Here is an 11,741-nt window from a genome sequence, read left to right as displayed (position 1 = left end):
GTGGCATCCCCTTTGCGGGAGCAGAGATAAAACTCGATTTAACAAACAAATATGCAGAGGAGACGTTCGGCCTACAGTGGGAGTGCGCCAGTCAGTGCTGGTGGTCTCCCTCCCTAAATGATTAGCTCTCCAGTGTGTTTTTGCAATGACCTTGGATAACAATCAAGCCACACAAACACACGCGCACACAAACGATTGCCTTGTTAGCTTTTATGGAAATTACATTGGCGCATGTGTGAGTGGCTGTTGGGTGCATTCAGGCCTCATCAGTAATCAAAGCTGTTCTATTTTTTTTTCCTCCTACCACTCTGAGCTGTTTATATTCACAAATCTGCTCAACTGTTAATGCAACATCTCAGCCCTCTAGTGTGGTGACTAAATAACTTAACTGCAGACCAAATATTTTGTTTTGCTGTTCATATGTGGACTCGAGAACACGATGTGCAAATAAGTGACACAAATGTATTTGCCACTCTAGAAATGTGCGCATAGTGTAGTCGTGACATACACCCATTTACTTAAGAAGCTCAATTGCAGCCGTTATTGCTCTAACACATACAAAAAAAAAAGTCCCTTTACATCCATACACGATGCGTCCGAAAAGCTCCAGGACTTGTATGACAAAACATATTTCAAATCCGAACTACAAAACTTGAGTTTTCCCCTTAGATACGGGCCGGACGATCAACCTACATGTCAACAAAGAGACTGTGCAGCGTTTGCTTCATTTAGTGCATGAGAAGAGGTGAGGCAGGCAATTTGAAGGTTGTTTTACCATGACAACGTGCCTGCTCACAATATCCTGAGCATCTGACAGTTCCTGACAAAGCAAAAATTGCCCTGCTGCAACAACCTCCCTAATCGATCAACCTGTGATCCCCCTCGCTACTCTCCCGCCTTTTTTTTTTTTTTCAATTTAAGGGGGAACTGTTCTGACAATAGAGAATCCTTCCAGAAGAGCATCGAGGCATGGCAGGGAACGCTGGGAGAATGCAATTGATTCCATGGGGATTACTTCAAAGGGAAAAAACTTTTGAAGTTAGTTTGAAGCTGTACATTTGAGATGTATGTGCTCTCTTACTATTGGGCAAGTTCAAGCTCCTGTCACATTTATGCTGTAGTTGCTACGTTGTTATGTTATACTGCTATGCTATGCTGTTCTGCAAACTATCTACGTTATGTTGCATTACCTTATATTTAATTTCTTTGTGTTGCATTATGTTGTATTATGTTATGTTGCTTTATGCTGATTAAAGTTATGTTGCATTACATTATGTTATGTTGCGTTGTGCTACAATACCTCATAACATAAAGTACCATATGACAACATGAAATTAGGGTCATGTCATGTTTTGCTACAATACGTTGTTCGGTTGTGCTACATTCTTTTGTGACGTTACATTTTGCTATGCTAGGTTGTGCTACGCTACGTTGTGTGACTCTATGATATGCAAGCTATGCTACCTTGGGCTACACTGCATTGTCCTACGCTACATTGTGTTCCGTTACGTTTTGTCACATTATAATTTTGCTATGCTACATTGTTCTACCTCCTTATGTGCTTGTTTCCATTTTAAAAGACATTTCAATGGATTATCTTAGTATCTTAGTACTTACAACCAGTACCTTACGACCAAAGTAGTGTGGTTACTAAGGATACATTGGCAAGACAACAATGTGCGACGCGTTTGTGATGTGAATTTGGAATCAGAAATGACTTCAAAGACTGCCTCATGTTGGAGCTCTTAAGCCTTGGAGCGGGCTCATGAGGTTTTGAAACTTCAGTCAATACCAGATACTAATGTATTGATGGTGGTGGAAAAGTCAGGAAATGAAAAACCACCATTTTCGAGGTTTTTTTTTGTTTGTTTGTTTTTTTGTTTTTTTTTGGGGGGGGTGCAAATTCAGTTGCATTCCATCCATGACCATATACTTTTCTCCATGCACCCCGAACACCTATCCAGACAGCCTGTTTGCTGAACCACAGGGTGTGTTTGTTTGTCGCTTCAGAGAAAAACAAGAGAGAAACACGCTGATGCCAGACAGTGACGCATGATCAAGAGACACAAGACAGTGGAACAGTCCTGCAGCAGATAACACTTCCCTCTGGCCTATAGTGTGTCACTCCTCCTCTGCACATATTTATAATTCAGGAGGTGTTCCTCACCATCTTTACCACTGCTGCACCCTTGCTAGTCATCCCCACCACAGATTTATAATTTATCAGCCATTGCCTATAAATCTTTGATTGTTTTTAGAGCACCCGTTGGGGATGCACTGTATAATTTAATATTCTGTAGCCGACGTAAGCCTATTCAGCAAGTACATTCGACATTCTTTTTTTTAAACTGATTGCAAGGTCAAAAATTTGCCACTCATCTTATACAGACCACTCACAGTACTTCAGACCCACGAGGCCAGTTTTAAATATTTAAATTAATCATTTCTGCTCTCCACCAAGTACACGTTTGAAATAATTCCACATTTTAGTAGCCTGAAGATGAGGGTGTGAAGGTCATACAGGAGCAGTTAATTCTCATTGGGAGCCGAAAGGCAAATCCACGGTGTGTAATGCTACAAAAAAAAACACATTGGATTTGGCTCGAGTTTGGAATACATTTTATTGTATAACATGTAACAAACTTTCCAGGTGATGAAATCAATGTCTCCACCAAAGATTATGTTGAAAATTTTACACAGGAGTACTGTAAATGCAAATGCACCCAGCAGAGTTCCATACTGGGAATCATGCCAACTTTAATATACTGCTTAAGTGTTGCGCTGACATGACCAAAATTTCCACTCCGATCATCAGACCATAAATACAAAATAGCTGTCATATTAAAGATACACATTAGATGAGCTATACTGTTGCTCTTGCTGCTGCCTCACTACTGCTGTTGATTCTGCTGAGTCAGGTGCCTGCAGAGTTTTGGCCTAAATAAAGCACACGTGGCTGATTGTAGCCAGTAATGATTTGGCCCACCCCAAACTTCACGGTCAAAATCATAAATGAGGCTTTACGTTCACTCAATTATTAGTTTGGGAAAGTTTGTTGGCACCTTCACGAAAGGGCAGCACCAGGTAACTTACAAGGATTTGCTGATTGGATCAAAGGGACTCTTTAGTTTCAGATGTGTCACCGTCAATATGATTAAAATAGTCAATTTAAGTCAGGGATGTATCAACATGAGCGTAACATGAAATTCGAATCACTTTATGCAAGTACTTTTTAAGCCTGTGAAAATGGAGATTCCCTCCTTCAAATGATATTTTTGTTATGTTTCTGTTTAGGTCACATTTGGTTTTGTTCCCTCATGTGCCCTGTTTGTCGCCGCCTCTTCTCATCATCAGTGTCCCTTGTGTTTAACCAATCAGCTCCCTCAACCCTTTGTGTCTTGTCCAGGTGTTTCTCGTCGTCTTGACACTTTGCTTGTATTTAGTTCCCTGAGTTCTGTCAGTCTTTGTTGGGTCACTGTGAGTGTCATTGCAACTTGTGACTTGCGAGTGTCGGTGTGCTTCTGTCACGTTTTGTTTTCCGTCATAGGTTTCTTGATACTTTGGTTTCGTGTGATTTTTCAGGACTTGGTTCAAGTATTTGATGGGGTTTTTTTTCCAGTGTACTCCTGTTTGTATTTTTTGTTAAATACATCTCGGTCAGCACAGTAATCAAGCTCGCTCAGACATTATTTTCTCAATGTGTTTACAGTCCACCTCTGCTGCTAAACTAGTTTTACCTCATTCTAATGTGTATGCGGTTCGTTGGCTAGATTCATTGACTTGCGTCTGAAAATGATGGCAGTTGGCCAGCCAATGAGCATCGATCCACTAATTAAACATGCGACAAGAAAACAAAATAAATCCACATGAATGGAAATCTGCTGCTCCTCACAAACAATAAGTGTCTGTTTATAAAGATAGTTTTCAATGTTTATGCTGCTTTTGCTATTCACTAACATGCAGGTGAAGCAGCTGACAGACACCCACTTACGGCGCTACACCATCCACATCACGGTGGTAGCCGGGGGTGTAAGGGGTACACAAGCTTGAAGGTGCAAGAAGGTTTTTAATGCTCATACAACCTGGCGGAGGCCTGCTTGGAGCGCCACAGCTTATTAAGTTTGAACGTTGCTGTCAAATTCCAGAAGAACCCTCACACCATGCACCTGCAGTTATCATAAACATACCATAATCTTTTATTTGTCTCACAGCGGAGAAATTTACAATGAAACTTTGAAGTAAAATTACACTCCATCTAGCTGCATATGCCTCATTTTCTAAACTGCTTGTCTTTGGGGACACGGGTGAACTAGAAATGATCTCGACTGACTTTGGTACGCCATGATTGAGAGTCGCCAGCCAATCACAGGATCGTTGCATACTGTAGATTGGTTCTCAAATTTCTTACTCCAAGTGCCACCTGAAAAAAAATGCTTTGCTCTCCAAATGCCATCATACAACATTCAAATACAACAGCAGGGTTTTCAAAAACAAGTATGTATTTACAGTTTGAACGAGAACATTAAATATTGTGATTTAAAAAAAAAAATTATGATGCAGTTTAAATTTATTTATTGCACATCGGTTAAACAAAAATTGTATCGAAATAAATGTTTAAAAACACGTCATGTATTTAAAATTTAAATGCAGCTGAACTGTGGTTAAAAAAAATACTCGAAATAGCATAACACTGCGCTGAACATGAAAAGTAAACAAATTAATGTAGTCTTATTCCTTCGCTGGTTTGATGTATGCTGATACGAGGGAGGGTTTGACCGAGCTTGACTTGACACTGTTGGCACCTGCGCTCGACTGACTCTCATCCTCAGATTGCATGCTTAAATCACTTTCCTGATCGACGCTTTTCTTCATTGAATGAAGATAAGTTAATAGTTTGATGGTGCTCTTCAGTACCGCTCATTCCAGACTGTATTTCCTTTTTTTTTTGTTTGTTTTATTTGGACAACTTTATATTAATTTAATTCAGTGATTCTTTTGCCTACCACTAGAGGGAGCCTGTCTCCCATGATGGGTACCAAACTTTAAGAATCACTTTTGTAGACAACCATTTACAATCACATTCACACAACCTCCATTGAACCTAACATGCATGATATGAAACAGTCCAAAATAGACTTCAAAAGACTCTACAGAGGGTGATGGTGAAATGAGGCATGCTGACCTGATAATATATTAGGGATTGAAAACAATTAACTTAATAGACTTTTTTTTTTTAAATATTAATGTAATGTCTTTGCAGATTCACCTATTGACCGACCGACCTACCAACGTACTTGCTCACTTCTTGTAATTTATTTTAAACAAGGTTGTAGAATGACTTGGAGCCCTTGTTACGACGATATGAAACTTCACAGGTTCCAAATTAACACTTGAAATCGTCCTTGTTGCTCCCATCGAGGAGCAGAAATTAATATTTCTGTTCCCTGCACAGCACAACATCCTACAACCTAGTCGCCATTTGAACCTGATTAGAAGAAATGATGAGCCATTTTCACACACAACTCTCAATAAAGGTTGCAGAAGGAGAATGTAAAACGCAATAGGAATTTTGCATCCAGTCAGTCAATACTGCCTCTGAAAACAAGGACGCCACGGTGCAAACTGTTCACTTGATGCATTTTATTGATGTCAAAGAATATTTGTCACTCTTTCCCATTAGCACAACCATTTTTGTAATATATGAGCACAAATTAATTGTTTTGCGGCAGGATTACAAAAGAGCCTCTTCACTTTTTATTTCATTCCTAGACGACACTCTTTCCTCCTTTTGGATCAAAGCAAATGCCTCCTCCCCTCCCCCTCTCAAAAAGCATAATTTTGCACACTGCTTAAGGCTGAAACTGACCTCGACCAGAGTTAAGCGCTAATTAAAGTGTTACAGCTGCAAACACCGCCTGGTGCCTTATTAATAACTTTACATAGTCCCTTAGACACATGTACTATTTCAAACTTATTTACTGTAGTTCTTACTGTGAATTCCCTCTGTGTTGATGAGCGTGGAGGTGATAGATGTTGAGGATGCGTCAAAGCATACTAATTATGTTTGGCTCACGAGGGGGAAGACGCTGCCATTACCGCGTTTAGATCAAATGAATCGTGTTGCAATCCCCCATGCCTTATCTTGGGCTTACTCTTCTGCCGCCTTCTTATCTATCAGTCCGTCAGTGAATGAAGATCGTATGATAACAGAACATTGTGTATTCCAGTCAGAACAGGTGTCATTGTCTGCATGGCTAAGTACTCACAGACACTCTTTTCCCTTCTCAGGATTCTCGATGAGTGATTTGGGGACGCGTTTTCCTCGTGTGGCTCTTGTTCCACTCTCTTCCTGCATCAGATGAAGCACAAAGGTCAGGGGGTCGCACAACAAGGACCATGTGGTACATTCAGGCAAAGCTTTGAAAGGGTAGACGTGACACACTGGGCGAAAGCGGGTGATCTTGCTGCACGGCAGAGCAGTGGAAAAAAAAAAAACATGGTGTCAAAATTCTGTGATAAAAGCTGTGCATTTGTGGCAAAGTCATGTGAAATAAATAAATAATATATAAGTATGGCACACCACCACAAAATGAATCAAAGAACTTATCAATAGGCATTTAAACTCAAGTTGTCCAAAACGTTATGGATGTATTCAAAAATATGATTCCACATTCTGAAAATTGGCAGAGTCAGTTCTTGTATTCCAGAAAGGGAAATCCTGGCAATTGATTGGTTCAGTGTCGTTTGTCCTTATTAGGGTTGTGGGTAAGTGGAGCCTGACCCAGCTAAGAGTACACCCTGGAATGGTCGCCATTCAGTCGCAGGGAATCCAGAGAGCTTTTAGTATTATCACAAAATCTCCAAGCTTCTGCTATAAACACAAATAGTGTCAGGAGTAGCCTACTAAAACAGATTACAACATGGCAGGGGCCCTGGGCACCCACATGTGGGGCGCATCCACCGACCCCTAACCATTCCAACCAACTATCGCTGATGAAGGGGCATAAAATGATGGGATTGTGAACTTGAGTTTATATGATTAATTATGAACATAACCATATCCCCAGTACACTAAGGGTGTGCACTGTTGTGCAACCACATTATTTCAGTAGTTCATTTTATTTCCACTCTTGAAAAAAATCTATAAATTATTGAGTTGGACAGGTCACAATAATGGTGGAAAAGGTTTTGAACTTATTTACATTGTTCTAATATTTTTAGGCCATACAAACCTGGCATTTGAATTGGGACGTCTACTCATTTTAGGTCTCACTTCATACTGTACAAAGTATAATAATAGTGACTTTTCCCAACGTTGTATTAGTATGAAGAGTTACCATACTGGTCACTTGTAAAAATGTTTTTTTAAACTATCTTTAGCCAATTTGGGATTGGATAATAGATACAGTACATTGATTGTAGCACACTTGTGGGAGTGTTTACCTCTTTATTGCGAATCGATCTATGAACAATTTCAAGTAGTAATGTGATACAGAACCTTGCTGCAATATAATTACAGACGCCCTACGTGTAGGATAAAACGTGACGAATAAAGACCATAGTACAGCGTGATCTATTTCGACGGCTTGAACAATGTAAATAAATCAAGTACACGTACAGTACTTTGTGTGCATCATGTTCCAAGGGTGAAAATGAGTCTCGACCGCCCTCTAGTGAAATACTGCTGGTGTTGCATTGGCAGCTGTGACAAGTCACTTTTTTTAATCAAGCAAATTTGTAACTGCATCGTTTGTGCCAAAAGGAAATACATATTCAAATGAAATAGTTGAAATGCAATAAATTATTTCTTCAACAATTAAACTGCCAAAATATCCATGAATAATGTAACTAACAGCAAATCCAAAAGGATGTAACTCCCTCACAAACATCGTAAATGACGTAGAGCAACACAACACAGTACAGCAGTTTGGAAGCAGTTCAGTGAATTCTCTTCCACAATGTCAACTGGGGGGAAAAAAATAATTTTCTTCATCTGCAACATGTTTAGTATGTGCAACCATTGAGAAAACTCGCTTTATATTCCTGAACAAACAAGAGGCACCGAGTTCACACGGTCTAACGCAAATGCAGCTGCTTGAATAAACAGGTCACCCTCAGTAAATCTACAATAACAAATTCTCAACTGAAGTTTACAAATACTGGCCCCCGCCTCTACCTCTGACTCGCTCCTCTCTGCGGTATGTACAAACAGTGCAAGAAACACACAGCGCAATAAATACAAAGACAGGTGGTTATACTGTATATGAAATACGGTTGGAACCATTTGTTGTCTGCTGCAAAATCAAAATGTAAAGAATCTCAACATGGAATGGTTGAAGGCCAACAGGAAAGGGAGGCCCCTCATTATTCGAGAGGAAAGCAGCCATTTCTAATCTGTCTGAGCACTTCCTGAAGCTGTGTACCTACAGAATAAACTGCTGCCTCAAGGTCGACGTGGAAGTTTGAGTTTAGCATAAGGCACATTGTGTGCACACACGCACACATATGTAGCAAAGAAATTAAGTTAGACATAATTTCCGTTGTATTAAGGTGTGATGAAACATGCATTGTAAGAGAAGCACAATGATGCAACGGTTAGCACGTGCCTCACAGATGACACAAGATGGGTTCGAAAATGTACAGTGTACATTCCTGTGCTATTGAATGCCACTAATGTTACAACAGTAGAATTTGTAGTTCACATTCCCCCCCTACCACCCCCCCCACAAAAAAAACATGCCTCAAAAGTCCAAAATGTACTCATCATGTATGAAGTCACATGGAAATTAGTATATTTCGAGATACTTACCGTGAGAAATCGAAGGATGAAATCCACAAATTTGCATTGCTTTTCTTTGGTGTGATGAGAACTCAACTCAACTCATCATAGAACTGGAAATGTAACCTTTGACCCGAGAAAGTGTCTTGTTCAGTACAATATGAGCAAGATATAATATTTCAAATCCTGATTACATTAAAAATGTTTTTAATGGTGCAATTACGTGTCCATCAGGTGACATCAACACCCGAGTATTTTTACTTCAAGTTCGAAGTTGTCTCCATTCTTTTGTATTTGTGTATGGCGATTTCATGTGTCACACAAACTCCAATAATTGACAAGTGAAATTTGGTGGCTTGGTAATGATTTGCTGCCTCCACACACAATAATGGAATGGAATCTTGCCAGTGATAGCTTGGGACAATGTAACCATGGCTGCAATTAATTTTGTTGAAGCCAGACAAGGGACATGACTGTTCAGTGAAGAAGTGCAAGTGGCAGGATGTTGACACGTACATACGCCATACACATCGAGACATTGTCTTTAGGCGAAGTGCACCGGCTTGTTTTTCACACTCAAGGCTAGAATGTGCAGGATCTCATGCATGTGCTTTCACTACTGGCGAATGCATGGGCCACTTTTCACATCCACCTCCAAGAAGGAGAACCAAGTGAGCTTTATCTGACCCTTCTCTGACCCTTCTCAGTATCACGTCCAATAAAACAAAAAATGTAAGCAAAGCTTTAAAATCTTGGTGAAGCTTCTGGTTATTTTGACTTCCCACCGGTAATCCCTAACCCAAAAGTCTCCACAGAAACAGTTTAGGAGAGTTGTTTACTTGCATTACTTTTTTTTTTTTTTTTTTTTTGCCTGACCTTGCTGCTGAGGGTTAAATTAAGAAATGTTGTATTGGTGCAATAGTTTCAAATGCTCGCTGGCAGGTTAATGAGGAAGTGGAAGTCAGAGGTGGAGGAGTGCGATGAAGAAAAAGGCAAAACTGGGTAGAGAAATCCTCTGAAACTTCAAACTGATGGGTCTCCCAGTATGTAGGCTTTGCTGCAGATAATGGGGGAAAAAAACTCAAAGCAAGAAAAAAGAAAGCAGAGGGGGAAAAAAGCAATCTTAGTTGGAAAACTTTGAGGTAGCAGAAAGTATGCAAAGACTTTGTGCTGGTTAGGGCCATGAAAGGATAAAGGATAGGACGCAGTCATTAAAGGGGGAAGTCAGGCTCTGCCGTCATCACTGATTAGAAGAGACCAGACAAAGATTTTAATGAAGAATCATAAGCCCTACTACAGGGATTTTCGTTGAATAAGTGTATAAGTAGCAACCTGATATGCATAACACTCCCTGCAAAGGGTCAGTTGCATGCAAGTTTCATTTTTGCTTAGAATTCGCTCTCTTGACTTCCTTTTCTTGCAACACTGCCTAAAGATGGCCTAAAATGAGACAGAGAATCCGTAGCTCTCAGTAGTGTTCATTGATTTAATTCGGTCATCCTTGTACACATGCATTATTTGTGTTTCATTCAAGGTGCTCCAGTGAAAAAAACATTTTAAAAAAGGGGGGTTGGGGGGAGGGGGGAGGGGGGGGTTGCTGCAGCGAACGTTTGGTACAAATGTCACCAAAACCTGTTTTTCAACAAACATTTTATCTCGTTAAATTCCTTCATCCGCTTGCTTTTTTTTCTTTCTACTTTTTCACATTCTCACTTTTTTTGCATCCATAGCCATGCAAGTTCTTGAAACAAAGAACCAATTTTAGCTCTTCTCCCATTACCTTTTGTTTTGTGTCAATCATGTCCTGATCAGTTGTGCGACGCCCCTCAGGGAGCTGCCATATTGGGACTTCTATCTTCACTTTTATTCTTTTTTTGGCTTCTCATTTTTCACATTTCAACAACATTCTTAGGCCAGACCACTTCTCTAACCCTTTTTTTGTTCTTTGTTGCTGCTGTTGTTAACTCTGCAGCATCCGAAATGGCCTGAAGTCAATGTATCATATTTCAGACAGCACATCTCTTTACATTAACGTCGCAGCAGAGAGGCGTTGTCTAACTAAGGGAAGCGTCAAGAAACCAAACAAGATAAAGACATCCATGATCAATTTGTCCTCAACAATCACTCAAATATTATGCTCCACCTAAAACAAATCAAATACAAATGCTCACTGAATTTTTATTGCACATTTTATTGCAACAGATATGCAAAGCACGAAAAAAAAGAGCATTTTAAATGAATGAACTCAGATGTCATCAAGTAAAACTGATACGAAACTGTTGCATTGTGAAGAAGACATCACTGACACCCTTATTTAAATATGTTAAGTTAAACACTCAAACAAATACAGCATGTATGGCAACGAGTGGCTCCAATAAAGTGAAGTGAGATTGAAAAACAGGTGGACAGTGTAAATAAAACATTATGATCAACGGCTTTAAACATCTGCAGCCAAGTAGTTTTTTTTGTTTTGTTTTTCCTAATCTCACAAATATTCTGTGTTCAAAAAGTAGCAGTTTGAAAGAGGATACGATTGCATCAGTTTTTCCACATGTCCCGATGTGTCCATTTCATCAAATCTCAAAAGATGACAACGTACAACACTTCATTTTCATCTGTTGTTCGGTTATTTCCACACAGTGGACTAGTGTACTTTCTTTGAATGATTCCTCCAATGGTTAAAATACATTAAAAATGTTACTCAAACAATAAGAATGTGCATATATACTTACTGGCTGACACATTGGATACAGCCGCACCATCTGAACTCTTTCTGTCTGGGTAATACTGTAATGCTGTTTATACTTATTAACCATGTGAGAGCTCAAAACGACGACAAACAACAAGCACAACAATAGTTTGCTATGCACGAAGAGCTCCATAATCTCTCCAGATGCACAAGATGGACTTGCATTTGGAATTTACATAGCAATTTGGCTCAAATACATTTTGTTATTGCCAA

Source organism: Hippocampus comes, unplaced genomic scaffold (genome assembly GCF_001891065.2).
Source record: "Hippocampus comes isolate QL1 unplaced genomic scaffold, H_comes_QL1_v1.1 scaffold104, whole genome shotgun sequence".
Taxonomy (NCBI): Eukaryota; Metazoa; Chordata; class Actinopteri; order Syngnathiformes; family Syngnathidae; genus Hippocampus; species Hippocampus comes.
The sequence above is the reverse complement of the archived record's forward strand: the minus strand, read 5'-3'. Positions refer to the sequence as shown.